The 23,951-nt window shown below is 35.2% G+C and overlaps 1 pseudogene; it reads right to left on the bottom strand.

The window, feature by feature from the left end:
• Positions 1-23,951, bottom strand: part of LOC149166084 (cryptochrome-1-like) — a 66,533-nt pseudogene that overhangs the window by 32,902 nt on the left and 9,680 nt on the right.

Genomic DNA, 23,951 nt, shown 5'->3' with positions numbered 1-23,951 from the left:
CTTCTTCTCCTTCTCTAAGGCACTATATGACTGAAGTTTTTCTTTATCACCTATCATATGTTTCGAATATCCACTGTCGATGTACCATTGATTTTCCTACCCTTCCGCATATAAGGCTATACCACATCTTTTTGGTTGGGGTTCTTTTATTCTCCATGATTTGGCACTTGACGCTTGGTCCTTCTGAGTTGTCTACCGAAACCTTCTCCTGCATTCAGAATATTCATGACCGAAATTGTTACAAATAGAAAATTCTATTTCATTTTCAAGAGCAGAGAAGTTGTTGTAGGTCCTTTTCATGATCCGAGTCATACTCCTCTGTTTAGGAGCTTCTCTAGTCATGATTGTCTTATAGGCAACACATTGAGCTGCTTTGTGACCAAAGTAATGACAAGAAAAACATTTTCCATTGAAGAAACTCCTGTGATTATCAAATATAGCAGCCAAATGATTGTAGTTCCTATTGACATCCATTCTTGAGGCAAATTGAGAAGGTTTTACCTGTGGCTGGTTGTAGCATCTGTTTTTCCTTAAAGTAGATTGCCCCCAATTTACCTGTTGATTTTCATTGGGTCTTTGTTCACTTCTCCTTGCAGCATCAAGATAACTCTTGGAGGTAGATGGTTTCTGTGCTTGATTTGTTTCTTCATTATATCCCAGACCTGCCTTGATTAGTGGAGAGCGCTGCACTTTGATAATCTCATCTAACGTGTCAAATCCTTTAACGAATCTAAGATTAAGAGCTTTTGTTTTCTCAATCTCTTTTCTCAGTCCCACAATTTCACATTCTAACATTTCATGATGTTTTTCCTTTTCAGCAAGTTGGAATTGTAGAGTATCTATGACCACATTCTTCTCTTCTAAACAAATTTTGAGTCTAGAAATTTCTTCATAAAGACTTTCTTCATCTATAGCATCCACAAAATCATCATCTTCAAAAGCCATTAAAAGTTTATATTTATTACCTTGTTCATCTTCGTCACTATTTGAAAGTCCATCACTATCTTCATGAGTGTAATAGCTTTTCTTATTTACATTCTATTTCTTGTTCCATCTAATAGGTTCCTTACCCTTGTCAATCTTATCCTTATGAGGACATTTGGCAGCATAGTGACCGACTCTTCCACAAGCAAAGCATTTGAAAGGTAACTTACCTCTGAATCTTCCAGCACCCCGTTGAAGGTTCTTGAAAAAATTTGATTCTTCCTCTTCTTCTGACACGTGTCCTAACTCATAGTAATCTCCTTTGCCTAAAGCCTTGAAAGTAGCTTCTCTCCTATCTGATGGTCCTCCTTTCCTCATTTCATAAGCAGTTAGAATTCCGTGCAGCTGTGACATGGTAAGGTTTCGTAGATTCTCTTTTTCTTCTATTGCAAAAACTTTAGATTCAAACTTATGGGACAAAGATCTTAGAACTTTTTCAACCACAACATCCTCTTTTATTTCTTCACCCAAGTTTTTCATACAATTAACAATCTCATCTAGACGAAGGAAATAGTTAGCCACACTTTCATCATTGTGCATTCCGAGATTTTCATACTGAATTCTGAGGGTTTGAAGTTTTGCTCGTTTTACCTGTTCATCTCCTTCATAGCTCAGAAAAATCTTGTCCCATATTTCTTTTGCAGATTTATACTGCATAACCTTGATGAATTTTGATTGAGATAGACATCCTAATAGAGTATTGACAGCCTTTGCATTTGTTTCATATTGCTTCTTACCAGCCGGATCTGTAGGATTTGCTAAAGGAAAAGTGTACCTTGTATCTATGATATCCCAGACTTCTGTACCAAGAGATTGAAGATAGGTTGTAACTCTTACATTCTAGTAGACGAAGTTGGTCCCATAAAAAATTGGTGGCCTGATTGATGCTTCTCTCTCATAGTTGTTCATGATGATAGATCTTCCTTCAAGCGATCAAGCTACTTCTGAAGGACTTGCTCTGATACCAATTGTTGGAAATAATACTGATAGGGGGGGGGGGGGGGGGGGTGAATCAGTATTATTAAGTCAATTATTTTCTTTTTAAACCCAGATCATATACGCTACTTCAGTTCGATAAAACCGCGTATATACGCAACTACAGAGAAGGAAACCCGCGTATACAATGCAGACTTATAATTTAGTTTATCTTACAGATGTTGATCATTAATCTATGTATCAGAATCAAATAAACAGTAACCAGAAACAGTAAAACAGAGTTGAAGACAATCACACATAATAACACAAGATATAAGGTGGAAACCCAATGTGGGTGAAAACCACCTGCTGAAATTCGTCTCTATCTTCTTTTAATTAGAAGCTTCTTCTTACAATGTACTGGTGCAGTCCTTTACCAGTACGCAGGCTGCAACCTGCAGAGAGATACAACCCTCTCTCGTTCTCCAGCTTCTCCTGGAAGGGAGATACAACCCCCTTTTCTCTTGCACTAGCCAAGATACTAGTACGTAGGTGCTGGCCTACTAAAGGCTACAACCTTCTCTTTCTTCCGAGGACCATGTTTCATAAATTTTCTGACTGAATCCATGAACATCAATCAATCATCAAGACTTTCTGCATCAAACAATCTCCTTTTCACCAATTAGAACTGAATCAGGTAGATACTTCTCTGACAGCTGTACCTAGAACACAGTAACAGTAATCACACACCAAATTTTGAACCCAGAACACTGCACCAATCATACAGAAGTAGCTAGAACACAACTCAAGAGATGTATGCTACTTCAATAACCAAAAACCTGCGTGCATACGCTTCTGTGTTTGGACCAACCTCGTATACGCTGTTTTTACTCACAGAAACAGCGTGTATACGTGCCTTCACCTCACTGAACCTACGTACAGATCAATAAAGGATAATTTCAAATATTCAGACCTTAATTAACCTAGATTACCAGATTTATAGATCAAGCATGCGCCACATATAACGGATCAAAATCATACAAAGATACTATTATTCAAGCCTTAAGATTATGACCCATCAATAGAACTTATCCTTCTATTTGCGCTCAGGTTCCTCCTTTATTTAGATCTAGATCTACAACATAACCAAATAACCAATATTCTAGATCTAGCCCTTTATTAGATATTCAATAATTCCAATGATGCTTTGCCAGATGATCTCCTTCCTCTTTTATATACTTAGGCCTTTCACAATACCACGGTCCAAAAGCATAAAAAAACAATACCATGGACCCAATACTTGGGATCAACACTCTTGACGAGATACCATGGCCCAAAACCATAGGTTCAATTACCAAGGACTAATACCACGGACCAAAAGTAAGTTCTCCAACATGTACGCGCTTTTCCTTGTGTGACAGTGCATGCATACGCATACACACCTTTGCATCGTATAACTTGCGTGCATACGTGGCTTCGTCTAGATGAACCTGCGTATATGTGTTTTCCTTCATTCTGAAAGCCTGAACTGAGATCTGTCACCAGAGAGAGTTTCCATCAAGGATAACACCTATGCCATAGCTCCAAACCTATTCCATAATGCCAACAGAGCATTCAGTAGGCCGGCACCTACGTACTAGTAAAAGGATCAGCTAGTACAAGAGCTAAGGGGTTTGTAGCTCCCTTCCAGGAGAAGCTAGAGAACGAGAGAAGGTTGTAGCCTTCTGCAGGTAGAAGCCTGTGTACTGGTATAAGACTACACTAGTACAGAAATATTGTAAAAGAAACTGTTTCTTATTAAAAGAAGATAGAGACGACTTGCAGCAGGTGGTTTTCACCCACATTGGGTTTCCACCTTACATCATGGTGTTCATATGTGCTTCTTGTGTGTGATGATCTATTTTGTTTTACTGCACCTGTTTACTGTTCATATGGTTAATAAAAGTTCTGATGCACTAACTAAAGATCAACATTTAATGGATTAATTGAATCATAAGTTTACTGGATGTATGCTAGTTGCATTAGACACAGTTGCGTGTACACGCAGGTTCCCTTCACTGAAGTAACGTATATGAATCTGAGTATGAAAATGTAAAAGTGTTTGATTTGATAATACTGATTCACCCCCCCTCTCAGTATTATTTCCAACAATTTGTATCAGAGCAAGTCCTTTGGGAGAAGCTTGATCGCTTGAAGGAGATCCATAGAACAATGGGAAAGAAGCTTAAGAAGAAAGCACCTAAGAAGAAGAAAACATCTCAAAAGAACTATGATAGTGGGAGAATCGATTGGGGAATATGTGGAAGAAGCACTTCAGATTAGGAATCACTTTAGAATGAAGAGGAACAAGCAAAAGAACTATTAGGTATGAATTTGTTATCCTCTGGTGATACATTTCTTCATCCATTTGAAGATGATGAAACTGATAGTGAGACAACTGAATTTTCTCTTATGGGTGAGAATGAAAGATATCAAATAGAGGCAGAATTTAAAAGGCTTACAGACAAAATTAGATATCAAAAAGAACTATTGCATAAAAGAGAAAGTATCTCCAAAGAAGAAGTTACCAAACTAAAATCTCAACTAGGGGAAGGAAACAAGGTATGGAAGCTATTCAAGGAAAAATGTCAAAAGTTGCAGGATGAAGTGACATCATTAAGAAATGAAGTAAATGAAAGGAGCACAACAAGCAAGAAACTCAGAGAAAGATCCCGTTACTATGAAAGTCTTGAAGCCACAATCCTCTCGCTAAAAGAAGATCTTGAAGAATCAAATAAGTAGAATAAAGAACTACTCCAAGCTCTTGAAAAACAAGAAAACGAAGTTCTTGAATTAAGAAACTAGATGGAAGAAGGAAGAAAAGCTGAAGAAAACATGAAGAAGTAGTATTGTGAAAAGGACGAGCAACTTTAGGTTGAGGTAAATATTCTAAAAGATAACTTAGAAGAAAAGGATAATCTCTTATGATTTCAAGATAGTACTAAGATATTGGATGATATTATTAGTAGTCAAAGGTCTCCTGCTATCAAATCTGGTCTTCGTTTTCATGAATCTGTTGAAGGTGAATCTAGTTCACAAAATAAGACAAGGAACTCTAATGCACAATCTGAAATACTCAACAAGGAGATGAGAGGTCAATCCCATCAACAACCAAGGAAAGAAATTCTTCAAAGAAAATCTTTTACTCCTCTGATGAATAGTGTTGAATGTTATGTATGTCATAATCTTGGACATGTTGTAGCCAGATGCAGAAGTCGAATGGTTCAAGACCATCACATAGAAAGATCATCACGTTCCAGGTACTTTAAGGGATATTGTTTTTCTTGCAATATGTTTGGTCACAAAGCTATTGATTGCTACAGAAGGAATATGAAACATATAAGATGTTATGCATGTAACAAGCTTGGACATATAGCAAAGGAATGTAGGAACAAAGTACAAGCACCATACCAAAAGGAGAAAACATCATCACACTTAAAGATATTAAAGAAGAAGGAAGTACTGTCAGAAAGATGTGGCACAGCACAATGTACAGACATAACAAACTCAGAGGAAGCTGAAAGCGTAAAACTTCAGTGTTCTCAATCTCATATGCAAGTTTCATAAAGAGAAGTCACGTATATACGTGAGTTTGACAATGCACAGTCGCGTATATGTCAGTTTGAGAAAAGCAGTGGGACAGGCTTAGGAAAAGGGTCTGATATGATTCATTCCATTACTTGCTCTGTTTGATAATGGTTACAATCTGCTGATGATGTGTGGAAATGTCTTGATACTTGTAAGATGTTTAGAAGTGTTTTGATCCTAACTTGTCGATGATGATTCCTTGATACTTCTTGCTGATATATGCATGATCAAATCTGACAGTAAACAAGATGGCACAAGTTCAGGGGGAGCATATACTTTTAATAATACATTGTTGGCATTATGGTTAGTAGTCCTTGGTGATGAAGTTTATATGGCCAAATGATACATCTTGCTATGACATGGTTATGAGTTTTCCATGATAAAATCTCATATGATTCTTGGGGTTACATAGTTGGTGTTCAGATCAGATTTGTGGTTGATTCTTTGATGATGCATATATGGTGCTTACATGGTGATCTTCATAAGGATAAGGAGAAGTACAAAGCTTGAATACACAATTTCAGTACTTGATGATGAGTCACTCATATGTTGCTGTCGACATATAATACAGTTATGATGCAGGATTCCTATAGTTCTTAGCATTCACATGGATGAGGATTCCTATGATATCTTGAGCTTAAGATACATAGTGCTATATACAATGTTCCCAAGTGATGATACATGGATGATATATAAGATCATGCAAATCTTGATGTTGATGAGATGGCTATGGTGTTCTTCACATATGATATAATGTGAATGATTTTGTATGTCATATGCAGAATTCATTCATGGAAGGCTATGATAATATTCAAGAGGATGAATTGATATCTATATGTAGACATATCTTGTCAGATACAAGTTGCTAGTCTAGATGCTGTTGACAGATGCTTATGGAGCAGATCAGACACTGTGTATGATAGTTGTTGATGACTATCATGGTCTTATTTAGATATTTGGTCTCTGTTATAAATGTCATGTCAAGACTCGGGATGTAATAGTTTGTCTCTATCTATTGTAGTCATTTGATGAATCCCTTTTGGTCACATGATGTAATTTGTACCCCCACTATGCATGGGAAGGATGATGTAATATTTCAGTCATGTATAAACAATTGGTATCTGGTATATCCCCACTTGGTTGGGTGGATGAGTCAATATTTGTATATCCCCACTTGGTTGGGAGATGGATGTATGTATGAGTCTGTGGTGATAGGAGGGTCATTTATGGTGTATAGAGTCATGTTCCTCTTGTAGAACATCTTTTTTGCAGACCTTGTTTTCAGTCAGGGGGAGCATGAACAACACACTTCAGCAGAGCAGAGATTTCAGCATGTACTCAAAGGGAGCATGGACGGATTGGTACATCTTGGCATATACAAAGGGGGAACTCAATCAGAGACTTCAGCAGGTACTCAGGAGGAGTATGGACAGCAAAATGTATATCAAGGAAGAGAATATCTTGGTTCACCCTTTGCCCTTGATGTCAAAGGGGAAGAGTGACTTGGTATGGTTGTTGCCATCAAGTCAAAAGGGGGAGATTGTTGGCATTATGATGCATGTGTTGTACTTGATGGAAAACCACTTGTAGCACAACATCTCACTTATACATAACTAGATGAATCTACAGAAGAGAGATCAGATGTGACAGAACACATGGGATGCAGGACAGCCCAAAAGAATCAGTTCAGATGTAATGAACAATGACAACTCATTAAGATGACAGTTCTTAGTATGACAAGTTAGCTTTGCCATCAAGTTCAAAAGGGGAGATTGTTGGCATTATGATGCAAGTGTTGTCCTTGATGGCAACTCTCATAGATGATAGATCATAGTGAAACAGGTTATTAGCAAAGAATTGATGATCAGACTACAAATAATGAAGAAATAAAGGTATATATGCAGGTTCATTATATACCAAGTCGTGTACACATGTAGGTTCACTATATACCAAGTCGCGTATGTACGCAGGTTATACACGCATGTTCACTATATAAAAAGGCGCGTATACACACGGGATTGCTGATCAAAAGTCACGTATGCGTATGCACGCACTTTTATGCATGGAAAAGCATGTATATGTGGGAAAGCTTATTTTTGGGTTTTTGGTATTTAGACCCATGGTTTTGGACCTTGGTATTGCGTCCAAAGTGTTGAACCTAGGTACTGGGTCCCTAGTATTGGTTCTAAATGGTTTTGTACCATGGCATTGAGTAAGGCCTAAGACTACGAAAGGAGAAGAAGATCATTAGGCAAAGGAAATTAAGAAAATCTTGAATATCTAGTGAAGTATGAGATACAGTATGCAGGTTATGGGTTCATGATGATTTGCTTGATCTGAGCTACGGAGGAATCTCAGCGGTTGATGGAGAACAAGATCTAAGGATAGATTGAGATCTAATGGCTTAGAATGAATCATCTCTATACAGTTTGATCTTGTTAAGTCTAGGTCTATATACTGATGCATGTAATGTTCTGTAAATATTATGATCTGGGTATAACTCAAGTTTGGAATAACTGCAAATCATGAATGAATATTTACAGATGTATATGTTGGTTGAGTATGATAAAAGCATGTACATACGCAGGTTAGATACATCTAAGTAGCGTATACCATATGAGCTATGATGTTTGAAGTTATAGGTGTTTCTAGTTGTTGATGAGTTCTGATGACTATTTACTGGTGTCAGTATTCTGCATATTCAGTTTGGTTGATTGTGTTTAGCTTCAGTGTTGATGGATGAGATCTAATAATGGATCAGGATCATAATGAATTATATTTATGTGATCTGATGGTCTAGATCTGGTTGCTAACACACATGTTATCCATGTATATATAATAATTTGGGTATGTCTGAAGTAAGGAAGTGCAGCAAGTTATAAGTAAGTAATTAATGACATATACACTGGTTCGCTTTGGTGAAGTTGTGTATACACGCTAGTTCAGCTCTTTGAAGTAGCGTATGCAGTTTGATGCATGATTTTTGATGATATAGTTAGATTTGAATGTTGTTGCAGAGTTCTGTGTTCTGCTTTGTGTTCTGGTGACTGCAATTTGTTGACAAGGTTTCAGTAATTCAATATTGGGTGATTTAGAGATTGATGATGCTAGTGTTTATTGATTGTGTGCTTCAATGATATTGATGGGTCCAGTATGAAAATTTGATGAAACATGGCCTTCAGATTATGGTATTGTGCTTCAAGAGTATCCAGTCTGAAAATGTATGAAACTTGGTACTTGGCAGAAGAAAGAGAAGGTTGTAGCCTTCTGTAGGTCGACACCTATGTACTAGTACATCAGCTAGTACAAGAACCAAGGGGGTGGTAGCTCCTTTCCAGTAGCAGCTGGAAAATGAGTGAAGGTTTGAGAATTTAGTAGGCCGGCACCTACGTACTAGTAAAAGGATCAGCTAGTACAAGAGCTAAGGGGGTTGTAGCTCCATTCCAGGAGAAGCTGGAGAATGAGAGAAGGTTGTAGACTTCTATAGGTAGAATCGTGTGTACTGGTACAATACTGCACCTGTATAGAAATATTGTAAAAGAGGTTTCTTATTAAAAGGAGATAGAGACAACTTTCAGCAGGTGGTTTTCACCCACATTGGGTTTCCACCTTACATCATGGTGTTCATATGTTCTTCTTGTGTGTGATGATCTATTCTGTTTTACTACACCTGTTTACTATTCATATGGTTAATAAAAATTCTGATGCACTAACTAAAGATCAATATTTAATGGATTAACTAAATCAAAAGTTTACTAGATATACGCTAGTTGCATTAGACACAGTTGCGTGTACACGCAGGTTCCTTTCACTGAATTAGCTTATATGAATCTAAGTATGAAAATGAAAAAGTGTTTGATTTGATAATACTGATTCACCCCCCCCCTCTCAGTATTATTTCCAACACCCAACTCTTTAAGCATTGGTGATAAGGGATTATTGAAGGTTAATGAGAGGTTTAACATTAATTTGGCAGAGCTTAATGAGGTGATGTGGAGCAGAGATAAATGGATGTTTATTGTATGAGCGAGGAATGAACGTTATGAAGGATATGATAAGCGGATGTGGGTTCGGTTAATTTTAGTGAATAGAGGGATAGAATATCGCATATCGAATTTTCTTATGCCCGATGGTTCATTCCATTATGAATTATGCGATGCGATATTATACTTTAGGAAATAACTATTTCAACATTTCAAAGCCTCAATTTCTACCTACCCTTCTATTCCTAACATTTTACTGATTCCTTTAGAGTGCATTTAAACTAGCAATTCAATATTTCTTTTTATGAACAATCTAACTCTATAACTTATTTCTTCCATTGGCTTAGATTAAACTGTTGAGCCAATTCATTTTCTACCTATGAGAACAAATCTAATTATTATGCAACTATATAATTGGATAAAATAAGCTAGTGCGGCATCTAAACAAACTGCACACAACTATTATTTTCCAAACTAAATTTAGAACAAAGTAGTGGCATTTAGATTTTCAACACTTTCAGAGTTTATTTCTTCTCTTTTCTGTCTAACCTATCATTTTGTTTTGCCTTTATTTTTTAGGGCATCTACAATAACGTTTTCCTTAATATGGACATATTTATTCAAAAATTTTCCTAGCACTTTTTATTCAATATCCTTTTTGTCCATATCCTATCTTAACATTTTGTATATACATTTTCATTTTTTGTCTAATTTATTCTAACTTATCAAAACCAAAAAATGCTACAACATCAGCTCCAACTGGGGACTGTTTTCTCCTGTAGAATGAAGAGAACCTGCGGATCCATGTGCCTTCTCCTTGGGCTCTGGAGTCTTTGCTATAAAAAATCTCACTAGAAGCTTAAAAATAAAAGAAACTAGAGTATTTACAATGAAATGTATCCCAACCTTTTAGTACTTAATGAAATGTTTGAGAAACCTTCCATTTATAGGATAAGTGGAATATTGTCCCTTAATATTTTTGCAACACAAAGGTGTTGTTACCCTTTACTTCAGTAATGGCTAATGGGCCAAACCATAGATTATCAAACTTACCATGCTTTCCATTTTCCTCCCTCCTGGAGTCCCATCTCAGAACTAGGTCACCTTCTCTGAAGTCCCTTTCCTTGGCTCTTTTTTCAAACAAGCTTTTCATCTTATTATGATATTTCTTCAATTTTTATTGATCTTCATCTCTATTTTCATTTAGTTCAATAATCTGATTTATCCTTCTTGAAAAACCATTAGGTTCACCTATTGATTCCTGCAAGAATTATAAAACTGGGAAAGCCAAATTGGTGGGAAAAATTGCATCTTTCCCATAGACTAACTGAAAAGGAGATTTCCCAGTAGATATTTTTGGAGTTATTTTCTTTGCCCATACTGCATAAATTAAATGAGAGTCCCAACTCCTTTTATGATCTGATATGGTCTTTTTGATTACCTTTACTAGACTTTTATTTGAGGATTTTGCAAGGCCATTACCTTGAGGGTAGTATGGAGTTGAATGATGGAACATAATTTGATATTTCTGGAAAATCTCAATCATTTTAACACTAGAGATTGCTGCTGCATTATCTGTGACAATTTGAGTTGGGCAACCAAACCTAGATAAGATGTTTTCTTCAATGAATTTAATTACTACTAAATCAGTAGTATTTCTTACTAGAATTACTTCTACCCATTTAGTGAAGTAGTCTATTGTTGTGAGAATCCATTTGTGTTGATTACTTGAAATGGGATGGATTTCTCCAATAACATCTAATCCCCATTGAAGGAAAGGTGCTGAGATTATTGATGGTACTAGTGGAAGAGCTGGTAGTTTCTGTTTACTAGCAAACATCTGACAAGGAACACAACCTCTGACCTTTGCCCCTACTTGCAAGAACAATGTTGGCCAATAAAATCCTCCCCTTAATATCTTGTATGTTGTTTCTCTCCAAGCATAATGTCCTCCACAAAATCTTGCATGAAACTGATCAATGATTCCTTCAGTTTTTTATTCTATTAAACATAATAACAAAATATTCGGTGGATATTTCCAATACAAATTTGCATTTATGATGCAGTACTTGACTTTTTTCAATTTAAGACTTTTACATTGGGCTTCGGAAAATGATGTTGGGCATTCAAAATGGAGGAGAAAATTTACAATGTCTTTATACCAATCTGACAATAGAAATTTGTCATCAATATCTAATGGGCTGATCTGATCTAAAGGTAAAGGTTCTTGTGGATCCTCCCCTTGTAGAATTAGGAAAGGTTCTTGCGGATTCTTTCCTTGTGCAAGGGCAGAAGGCTCTTGTGGATTCTTCTCTTGTACTTCTAAAATAGAATTGATTCCAAGCACTTTTTGCAATTGGATTTTGCTAGAAGCTTGGCTAATCCCTGCCCTTTTACGAGCATTGTAGTTTTTATAGTTAGATGAAACTCAATTATTTGAGTGATCCACCTACCTCTTTTCCCATCAGTGTCAATTTGAGTTAAAACAATTTTTACAGCACCATTAGGAACATAAGAAGTAATAGGTGAATGTAGGACATACATCCTGAAAAATTTCAGGGCTTGAATGAGGGCATAGGCTTTCTTGTCAATTATGTCATACTTAAGCTCAGCATCTTTAATAACCTTCCTGAAAAAGGCTATGGGCTGGTCATGCGAATATTCATTATTTTGTAATAGGACAACAACAAGGGTTGTTTCTGAGGCAAAAGAAAAGATACTGAATGGTTTAGTATAATCAGGGCTGGCCAAGGTGGGAGCTGCAGATATATCTTTCTTGATCTAATCAAATGCATGCCTAGAAGAGTTAGTCAATTTAACTTCACGATCCTTTCAGAGCATTTCAGTTATATCTCTTACAATCTCTGCATAATTCGGGATGAATCTCAAAAAATTAATCTTACCAAGAAAAGCTTGAATTTCTTTCCTGTTTCTAGCTAAAGTCAATGTTTCAATTGCAAACACACGCTTGGGATCAATTGCCACTCCTTCCTTTGAAATTATATGGCCTAATAGTTTTCCTTCTTTGATAGAAAGCAAAGACCTTTTAGGGCTCAATGATATCCAAAATTCCTACACCTGTCGAAAACCTTGTTCAAGTGCTTTAGATGTTCTGATTAGATTTAGAAAAAATAGTAATGTCATCAAGATAAATAACGACAAATTTGTTTACCTAACCCATGAAATCTACATCCATAGCTCTCTAAAATGTTTCTCCATCATTTGACAAACCAAAAGGCATTGTAGCGTACATAAATGTACCCTCGGGTGTAGTGAAGGTTGTCTTTTCCCTGTCAGCTAGATCAACATTCACTTGATTATAACCTAAAAAACCATCAAGCTTAGAAATTCTTTGTGCTCCTGAAACAATATGAGGTAATTGGTCCATCTCTGGCAAAGGGTAATTATACTTTAATGATGCTTTGTTCAAATTTCTAAATTCCACACAAAGCCTAATTTCTCCATTCTTTTTCCTAACTAGAACTAAATTTGCAATGCAATTAGAATATCTAAGAGGGAAAATGATATGGGCATCTAACATTTTCTTAATTTCCCTTTCGACAATTGGTAGAAGGGCTGGATTAATCCTCCCAAGTTTTTGTTGATAAGGTACTGCTTCTGGCTTCAAAGGGATCTTATGTTATATTAATGAAGTGTCATAAGTTTTTAGATCAGCATAGGTCCAAGCAAAAAACTCCTTATAATTTTTAAGTAACTTAAGATATTGAGTTTTAATCTCAGGGTCTAGAGATGCACATATTTTGATGCTTTTGACATCATCATTTGTTCCAATGTTAATTTCTTCTATGCCCTATTTTGAAGAAATGGACTGAGGATTTCAGAGAACATCATTTTGATCAAACAATTTTTCTAAAGGTATCAACCCTTTAGGAATAAAATTGTTAGACAATTGAATAATATTATGATCAGCAATTTTTGAACTAAAATCTGAAGTATCATTCTCACTTGTATTTTCATTTATTTCGGATCTATCTTCATCAATTTGTAGAAGAGAAAATTGATGTACAAGTTGAAAAAAATATTTCAAGTGTTCATCATCTTCAAATATATGCTAGTGTTTCAGATTGTATGGGATAGATGGTCTATACTTGACTTGTATTTGGTAGAGTACATTAGTCTGATCAGGAATTTTAAATGAACTAGCAGAAATAGCTAAGGCATCTGCATGAATATTCTGATCTCTTGGAATATAAGTCAAACTAACGGCATCAAATAAGTTTGCAACTAAATCCCATACTTCATTTCAGTAAGACCTAAGTCTAGGATGTTTAGTTTGGCAAATACTTCTCACTTCTTTGACTATAATATCTAAATCAGTAAAAACACTTAAGTTTCGAACCTTTAAGCTTTTGGCTAATTGCAATCCTAAAAGGAAAGCTTCATATTCAGCCACATTATTTGTAACTTCGAATTCCAGCTTACATGATTGGGTATTGTTTTCTTTTTCTGGTGATATTAAAACTACTCCAGCTCCTGATCCATCTTTTGTATAGAAGCCATCAAAGAATAGTTTCCATATGTCAGTTTTATTTGGTAGTGGACTTTCAATTACATCTTCAATTTTAACTTGAGTTTCATGCACTTGGTTTGAATATAGTTGAAATCAACCAAAATCTTGGTCAATTGCATAAATGGAATGGTTCCTTTGGCTAGTCTGTTTTACAAACAGTGTGCACAAATCTCACCTCCCTATATAATCTTAGTTGTTCTCCCTGGTAAACTAGAATAGTAGCATAAGACATGTCCATCTAAAGAGTTCCCCCTAATTTGGCACAACAAGACCTTGAAAGGATTCCAAATTTGGGAGGGATATCTGTGACAACTATATCAAGTATTATACTTTTCATTGGAATTTGGGCAAGGGTGACTACTAAATCCTTAATCAATCCTAATCAAGGCAGCCTATTACAATGAAAGGTGTACAAGTCATGAGAGGATCTAGTTATGTCAAGTTTTAAATGACCCATGATAGCTTTTGGCATGAAGTTATGTGATGCTTTAGAATCAAGCATACAATTATACAACATGGAATCATTTGTCTTAAGAGTTACATAGAAAGGAGGCACTATTTCATTTATCATATCTGAGCTTGGGCCAAAAACAACTGCTGGTTTTTCATCTTGTAGACTGATGATATCACCTTCAACATCAACCGAGGTATTTTGTATCCATTTGGAGACCTGATTTTTATACCCGGGGTTTTTAGAAAGTTCTGAAAGACGAATTGGGATTTTAACTCTTTCTAACTCTTTTTCAACATTAAAAGTAGTCAATGCATTTTTGTCATTTTGAGGAATATCAATTGGCTGTTGTAATGGTCAAATAAAAGTTGTTTGAGTTTGAGTAGCTTTGGCATGAGGTTCAATTACTGGGGTTTCCTTAGGAGGTCTTCCTGGGCTAGGCCTAGGCCTAAGGTCATATATTTTGTTCAACTCTGCAATTAAAAATTCTGAGAAGGCATGGCATTTAGAAACCTGTGAAGATTCTTGATCTTCTTGAACCTGATTTTGTGTAAAAGGAATAATAATTGTTTGATCAGAGGAAGTATCCAAATTATTTATATCTTTAGTGATGGTCATAGTATTATCATCAGGTTGTTGATCATCTATCAACAAAGGAGTAGGAACCTGCTGATCATTACTAGGTCTCTGAAGTATTCATAATAGTGGATTTCTTTGATACTGAACTTGATTTTGATTTTGGGGTCTGGAAACTATTTGTTGAGTTGTCCTAGGTTGAGTCTCAATCTTGGAAATTCTATTAGATAAATTTCTAAGAAGAGAAGTTATTTCATCTATTTTAGAATCTTCAGTTTTAGTCTTAAAGGAACTAGAAGCATCTGGTGTTGATTTGAGTTTTCTTTGGGCCTTTTCCTCTTTAGCTTTCAAAGTAGTTGAAGCAGCCCTGTTTTCTTCTACATCAATAGAATTTGATTGCATATCTTCAAGAGTTCTTGAAGTTCTCTCTCTTAGCATAACAACAAAATTATCATCAAAGGCTTTATAAAATCTAGACTTTGTTGCTGCTACAGGGGGTTTACAATCAGGGGGCATTTTATGATAAATCTTATTGAATATTTTGATAAAGTATGATACAGGTTCACCAATTTTTTTTTAAGTTCATCAAATTCAGTAAGAAAGTAAAGAGGATTTTTTTTCACAGCCCACTGGTTTTTAAATATAGTTGTAAGTTATTCCCAATTTCTAATGGTATTTGCAGGTAACTACCAAAAACAAATTCTTACATTTCCTTCAAGTGATTGTACAAACAACCTCATGTAAATGTTTTCTCATTCAATATTCATGTTATCTTCAGAGTCTAAAAAGGCTTGAAGGTGGTCTTCAGCAGAAGGATTGGTCTCTCCATTATACCTGGGAAGGTATTTCAGGTATCAAGCTGGGAATGCATTGTGATTAGGAGGTAAGACTAAAGCTGCATATCTAGCCACTACAATAGGTTGGAAAGCCATAGTGGGAGGTGGTGTATGAGGTGTTTGTGAGGATGTAGAAGTTGAAGAAGATGAAGAAGATGTTGAAGAAGGTGATTGATTGGTTGAAGAACTAGTTGGATGTGAAGAAGGAGGGGATCTCCTAAGTGGTTTCAAAGGAGTCTTAAGAACTAACTTTTGGACCTGTGGATGAATACCTTCCTTTGCTTCAAAGAGTGGATTTGAATACATAGAGAAGGTCTCTTTGGGTTGTTAAGAAGTAGAAGCTTCAGGTTGTCCAAAAGTGGGAGGAAACGACTAAGTGGTAGGGGACATGAAATCTGTTGGTTTATATTCTGGTAAATTAACACCTAAGTCAGATTCAATTTGAGATCCTGGTGGTAGTGAGGGTTTTGGATGAGTTTCAAATGAATGAATGAGGAACGATGATTTAAAATCAACTCCTCACCTTAAGAGTTCAGCAACCCTAAGTGATAGGTGAGAGTAATCTGGAATGGATGGAATGTTACTATAAGGATCAAATGATGGTAAATATTTAGAATGTGAGATTGAAGAAGAAGAAGAAGAAGAAGAAGACAGTTGATGTCTCCTTGTAGAACTGGTTTTTCTTAGAATTTTTTCAGGATCTGACAAAGGAACAACTAGGTTACCCTTTGAACGAGATCTGGTGTGCTTAAAAGGTGCCAATTTGAGAGAGTGGAGTCACCAAGTGAAGGATTTTAACCTTTCTAGACCTTTAATCACCTTAAAGGGACAGAATACATATCATTTCCCTAGGAAAACTTAATGAAATTCGAGATCCACAACAACGACGCTAGTTTGATGTTGTTCCTCTAAGATAATAATCATCAGCTATTATGCCAGAGCATCTAAGATAATTTTTTTGGGGGGTTTTGTTTTGATTTGGGAGACCAATGAATAAAAGAAATATAGAACTGATACACCTAACCCTTTGAATAATATCAATATCTCAGCAAAGGGCTACTATAAAATTTCACACGGTGATAAAGCTTGAATAGTGGTGAGCAAAAAACCAAAAAATAATATGATTTTCACAATTCTCGGATAGATAATTACATAATCATAAGTATGAAAACCTCTAACCGATGTTCAGAAGGTCCAAGAGAATATCCATATGCTTACAACAAGATGCTGATGAATTATTAATTTAGAGGGAATTAATTAAACACACAATCCATTAATCCATTCTCTTTAATGATTATCACTTCAAAAAGCTTCTAGGAATAGATTGAGACACAATTATTCCTACCTAGTTATCTCTGTAAAGTCATAAGAATATGAACAAAAACATAATGAGTAATAATGGAAAAACTTACAGGAAACACAAACTACGCAAAACAAAATTCAGAATCCTTTGCTTTATATTGAGGTTCCAGAAAAGTCAAGTACATCAAATATCTAGAAATGCTTCATCAAGGGTCAACCCGTGATAACTCGTGAAGAGAGTTATTTATACAACCGTAGGAGGAAAACATCCTAAACTGCTTTTACAAAAATAGATTATTTACACAATAAAAAATAAAACTGTCTAATGATCTGGCACAGCTTTGGTGCCATGCTGTTTAATGATTGTCACTAAAAAAGTTGAAAAGTGATTGAAAATAGCTGATTGTTCCTTTAAAAATTGAATGTTGTTCAATTATCCTTGATTAAGTTAATATGTTAATTTTTCCCAACGTTTCTTATCTGGGATAGAAATGCTTGTTATCCTTCTATAGATTTCATCGATCTCGGTGTGTTTAGTAAAAGTGGGTTTTACCAAAATATATGATTGATTTCATCTTGGATGAAGAAATAATCCTTGAGTGTGTTTATTATGAGAGTTTTATAATTGATCCTCTGTTTCAACAGTCAAGGCTTTGCATAGTTGTCTTCTTCTTTATTCCTTATGTAATAGTCTTCTTCTCTGAATATAGACTTTTTAAGAGGTTTCTTGTTGATTCTTAGAATAAATAGACCTTGCGACTGATATCATAGTTATTTATCCAATGCTCAAGTCTTCGACTGATTGCATGCAAAATACAACAATAGTTAAGAAAACACAGGTTCAAGAAGAAAAACAATTGATGGCTTTCTGGCACAGGAATGCCTCAAGAAGGAGTTGTGGCAGCGTCCTGAATGTAATTGGAGGTTAGATGGCATAGCAGAGGTTCATGGTAGCGATGAAGGGTTTTAATGGTTTAAAATGTGAAATGGGAAAAAGGCATGAAAACAAGAGTTTTTAGGGTATCAATATGTAACAGAAAAGTTTTTAATATGGCGCGAATGTTTGAATAATCGATTGTTTATCGGGTTGGCAAGGAGGCAGTTTTAAAGGGTCGTCGCACTGCTTATGAGGTGAAGCTGGTTTTGAAGAGGGCTCACCTGATAAACTTTAGAGCATGACACATAGGCTCAGGGGGGTCAGGAAAAGCCGCTTTATCAGACGATTATTGTTCAGGCATCAGGCACGACCAATATGCATGTGGAGCATTGGATCTAGACGGGAGTTGATATAACGACAGTCAAGCGAGGGAAGCGAGCGGGCAATAAAGCATGGGCTTAGGGAGGGGCCCAGTGATTTAAGCATTGGCAGTAAGGGATCATTGAAGGTTGATGATGGGTTTAACATTAATCAGGTAGAGGTTAATGAAGTGATGTGGAGCGGAGGTAAACAGGTGTTTATTGTATGAGTGGGGAATGAACATTATGAAGGATATGGTAAGCGGATGTGGGTTCGGGTAATTTTAGTGAATATAGGGATATAATATTGCATATCACATTTTCTTATGCCCGATGGTTCATTCCCTTAAGAGCTATGCAATGTTATAAGATCCTACGGTCAGGAATCCATAGTCATCCAATGGTTGAAAGTCGTTATCGCACATTACACATCGCTTCTGCCCAATGTTTCATTCCGTTATGAATTATGCGATGCGATATTATACTTTAAGAAATAACCATTTCAACATTTCAAAGCTTCAATTTCTACCTACCCTTCTATTCCTAACATTTTACTTATTCCTTTAGAGTGCATTTAAACTAGCAACTCAATATTTCTTTTTATGAACAATCTAACTCTATACCTTATTTCTTCCATTGGCTCAGATTAAACTGTTGAGCCAATTCATTTTCTACCTATGAGAACAAATCCAATTATGATGAAACTTATAATTGGATAAAATAAGCTAGTGTGGCATCTAAACAAATTGCACACAACTATTATATTCCAAACTGAATTTAGAACAAAGTAGTGGCATTTAGATTTGCAACACTTTCAAAGTTTATTTCTTTTCCTTTCTGTCTAAACTAACATTTTGTTTTGCCTTTATTTTTTAGGGAATCTACCCTAACATTTTCTTTGATATGGAAATATTTATTCAAAAAATTTCCTAACATTTTTTATTCAATATCCTTTTTGTCCATATCCTATCTTAACATTTTGTATATACATTTTCATTTTTTGTCTAATTTATTCTAAATTATCAAAACCAAAAAATGCTACAACAAAATCAAATAAACATGACCACAATTTTTTTAAATCATTAAAATTATTTTCATTCGCTAGATTTTTCTTATATCTACAAATTGGATTTCTTACTCAAAAACAAAAGAATAACCATCCATTATGCTTGATATCCAAGGGGAATTCTTGATATTAGAAGTAGATCAACAATTAAAAAGTGTTCATGATATACTGTGAAATACCCAATAGTATGTTTAGGAACCATACTAAAAATGACTTATCAAATCAATTGAGGTCCTAGATCCCTATTATGGGTACTAAATGAGTGGAAGTTGATGTATATTAACCTTGAAATAATATGATTCCTTAAGATTCATCTCTGTGCTAGATCTATCGGTAAGAGTGAAAATCTAATATGTCCAAAATAATATAAGTTAATTAAAGGCTTTTCTTTCTTGACACTCTATGAAAGTCCACATTGACATGGAAAATAATTGTATCGAAAAGAATAAGGACTTATCATAGTTCCATTTAAGAAAGAGTCTAAAGGAGAGTGCGAACCCACAACAATCCTTTTGGAAGGTAGAAGGGGAGCCAACAAACCATATGGAATGTTAAGGCACTTATTCCAACAAGCTTGAAAGGTATAAAATGCACATCGTTCCTCATCATTGACCTCCTAGGGCTCATAGAGTAAATTTGAATTGAATGATCTCACATGTATGCCTCGAGAAGGGAGATCCTGCTTCAAGTTATCATCATAAACAAGTGACAAAGGATTTGATTCAACCAAAATGCATAATGTAAAATTAGTTGTTACAACCTAATCAATTTAAGTATTGACACTATAAGAAGCTAGGGTTTTAAAACCTTGTAGAATCCATACAATTATTTGTAGCTCTAATATGCTCTAAAATTGAAGTATTAAGATGACACATATTCTATTGTTATATGATGGCTCTAATTTTTGAAGAGTAAAAACACTCAAAAAGTGATATTTATAATTTTCATTGTTCCAACAGTGAAATTAGACAATTGGAACACTCTAAATGTAAGAAATTTATCAATGGCTATGTTACAAAGCTTGCACTAAGTGGCACATATAGTTATGGAATTAAATTACCGATTGATGATGCTTTGAAACATAATTTATTTTATGATAGGATAATCTTTGTAAAAAAGAACAATAATGATAGATGACATTCCAAACATTCACTTTTATGATGACTTGAAGTTGGTCTTATTAGGTCCCAATTATAATAAAATATGAGTAAGGGGTCACAAAACCAGGACACTAGATGTATTGAATATTCTTATTTTTTGATGGACATTCTAAATGTTCACTATTTGTTATATATGAAATTCTTGTGATTACAGTGCCATTTAATTATGTGTGATATATTGTCAGTATCTTTTTAAATATTTTTCTAATCCCTAAGAAACAAAACCTATTATCTTTTCATTCTTGTTTTTGCATATTTCTGATCGATGTCTTATAAGAAGATAACACCTAAAATTATTTTTTCCTTATCTCCCGGTAACATTTTTTATTTTAGATTATTCTAATGGGTTTGTAATATTTGGAATTTCATTTTGTAGGTGTTAGGGACTTCTATAGTAGTGGAAGATAGTGAATGCCATAGTGCACTAAATGAAGGTATAATACTATGGATAACTAAGAAAAGGTTGTCACTAGATTTCATAGATGAAGTGTTTAAACAAGTGAAAATGACATACTACCTTGTTTGTACAATATTGTTGCTGATGTGCTTGATTATGTAAGGGAAGGGGTACATGTTTGATATGTTCCATAATTTGAAAAATTTGTACAAAAAATGGCCTAAGTTTGTACAAGAAAGGATATGATTCTTTTGGTGAACATGATGAAGAGATCTTTGATGAAGTGTAGTTATCAGATGATGAGAATGATGCAGAGTATAAAAGAGTAAGATCAATGCTTAATAGGGGACCCATGTACGAGAAAATATCCAGGAAAACAATTATGGAAGATGTGAGAGAAAATAAGAGTTGTCGATAGAAGGAGTAGAGAAGGTCCTGGTGGTTACAGATTGCCACACAATTTGAACATTGTAAATGGATTGAGGCATTAATGTTATGGAATGTATAAATATTTCTTCTTGTTTAATAGATTTATAAATAGATAATAGAAGTACCCTCTGATTTTTTCTTGTACACTCTATGCAGACGAGATTTTCTTTGACAAAATCATTTCATAATAGTTCATTTGGCTGGAAACCATTTGTAGCTAAAAACCAGACACAAAATTGCGAAAGGTCTAGAGCTCCAAGTTCGAACTCCTTCAAGACCCCAACCTATCCAATCTCAATGCATGTTTTAGACTACTAGAAACAACCTTATACAATAGCCTCCTCAATTTTTAAGCTCCATAAGTGGTCCCTTAATACCTCTTGCAACTTTATTGGTATAATTAGGAGAAAAAAGTCAATGTTTGATTATGTTTGCAAGTGAGCCTACTCCTTGGAGAGAATTCAATACAAAGCCCAATCAAGATGGTACTAAAAATATTTGTCATGCCTAGCCGCTTATTACTAGTGAAAATGTTTGTGATAGTAAAGTTATGGCAAGCCTAGTAAGCGTTGTTCATTTTGGGCTAGTGTATGATCAAGTTGAAGGAATCTTCTCTTGGCAGCAACCTCCTGCTAAGAATTTTCATGATCCACTGGGGAAAAATATGCAATAACAGACTTGCTCAAGGCATAAACATGATCCAGCTGGAGGGATTCAACTAGGGAAACCTTATTCTAGGCCACCATTCCCAAACTCTACTAGAGGTATTAATCAATTCCATCCCATTTCTCTTAGTACATTTATTCTTAGAGGAAGCTAGATGAATTCCAACCTCATGAATTTCCCTTACAAGCCAATGCATTCTTCTTTTATGGGAGAACCAACACAATATAATAACATTCATCCCTAGACTTAACCTTAGCCTGTGCCCTGTATCCCTTGTTTATCTTCCCTACCCTGTAAGTTTGGATAAGGTAAGAAAAATGGATACTAGCTTAGGTTAATTACTTGTCCACCCTACAAACTTTTCGATTTTCTCTTTACACCCATTCTAGAATTTGAATCCAAACCTGAATCTGGTAGCTTGTAGTATTGCAAGGGGGTTGTGCATCTCATCGAATGATGTTTGTTATACTAGGGGACTAAATCCCTAAGGGTTCATTTTGTTGTTTAATTTTTCTACAGGGTGTAGATGTAGGAACTAATTAAGCACTTCTTCTTGCTCTACCTTTCCCACAATGACTGACTATCCGAAATTTATCCTAGCGATGACACCATGTATAGGGCCTCTTCCATGGTTAGATCTTATTTGATAACCATTTTTCTTATGGACCTAGTGGGATTTTGACTCTTCACGATGCTAAAATAAATTACACCATTACCAAGAAGTAAGCATACAACCTAGTTAGGTCCTTGAAGCATTTAACCTTTAATGAGAAGCAAAAATATTCCCTAGTTAGGTCCTTAAAGCATTTTTACAACTTATCTGAGCCTATCCCTTTCCCCTTTAAGTAAAAAAAGGTCACTGATTGAAAATCTTACTTTCCCTTTCCCCTAGATGCATTTCAAATTGGTTCATTTCTCACTTGACCAGAACCATAGATCTCACTTATGAAAATATGGATGCCTCAAGAGCCAAGAACATAGGAACCATTGAACCCTTTAAGAGATTCGGAGTTCGATAGTATTAGAATGATAGGTGGGTTAGTTAAACCCACAAACCTTATCAATTTTTAGCTAAATTCATCCACTAACACCGATAAATAGATTGTGATGAAGAACTAATTTGAGCATTGGACTTTCAAAACCAAAGTTAAGCATTGCAGGAAGTTGGGTACCATCATTCACTGATTTCTATTATGTCACCAGAGAGACAAGAAATATTAATTAAAAAGAATAAGAAAAAGAAAAAGGGTACGTCGAGAAAAAATGTTATTTCATGTTAAATTGATGTCTTAAAACCCTCTGCTTGTAGTAATTTTATCAAACTGACTCATGTCATGGAACTGTGTTGGCCTTTAGAGTGCAGAAAAACCTACAAATTTGTGTTTCTGTGTTGGAGAGTCATGGAATTTTCGATAGAGATATTGGTATTGGCTAGGAGTTGGTGCTTTGTTGGGATTTTCTACTTTTATAGCAAATTATAATTAAGTGAATGGAAGCAATGTACTCCTCAATATTTATCTCTGTTCCTCTAGCATAATGGTGCTATCAATTCGTTCTCCTAAATTCTTAACCATGGCTTCTACTTAGAGGCTAAATTTAGATATGAATCTAAATTGGTTTCAATGAAAATGCTCCTCCTTGAGTCATAAGCATCCAAATTCTTAACTACATCCAAATGAGGGCGAAAGGATAAAGTGCTAATGAGAAAAGGGTCTCAAATAAGTTTGTCTAATACTTTACTATGAAAGGTGTCCTTTCATATTTATGAGCTAAATATATGCTAAATTTTATA

The sequence above is a fragment of the Pinus tabuliformis genome, chromosome 5_1 (genome assembly GCF_031772625.1).
Source record: "Pinus tabuliformis cultivar Carrire ecotype Pingquan chromosome 5_1, CPIR1, whole genome shotgun sequence".
NCBI lineage: Eukaryota > Viridiplantae > Streptophyta > Pinopsida > Pinales > Pinaceae > Pinus > Pinus tabuliformis.
This window is presented reverse-complemented; position numbering and strand designations above follow the sequence as displayed.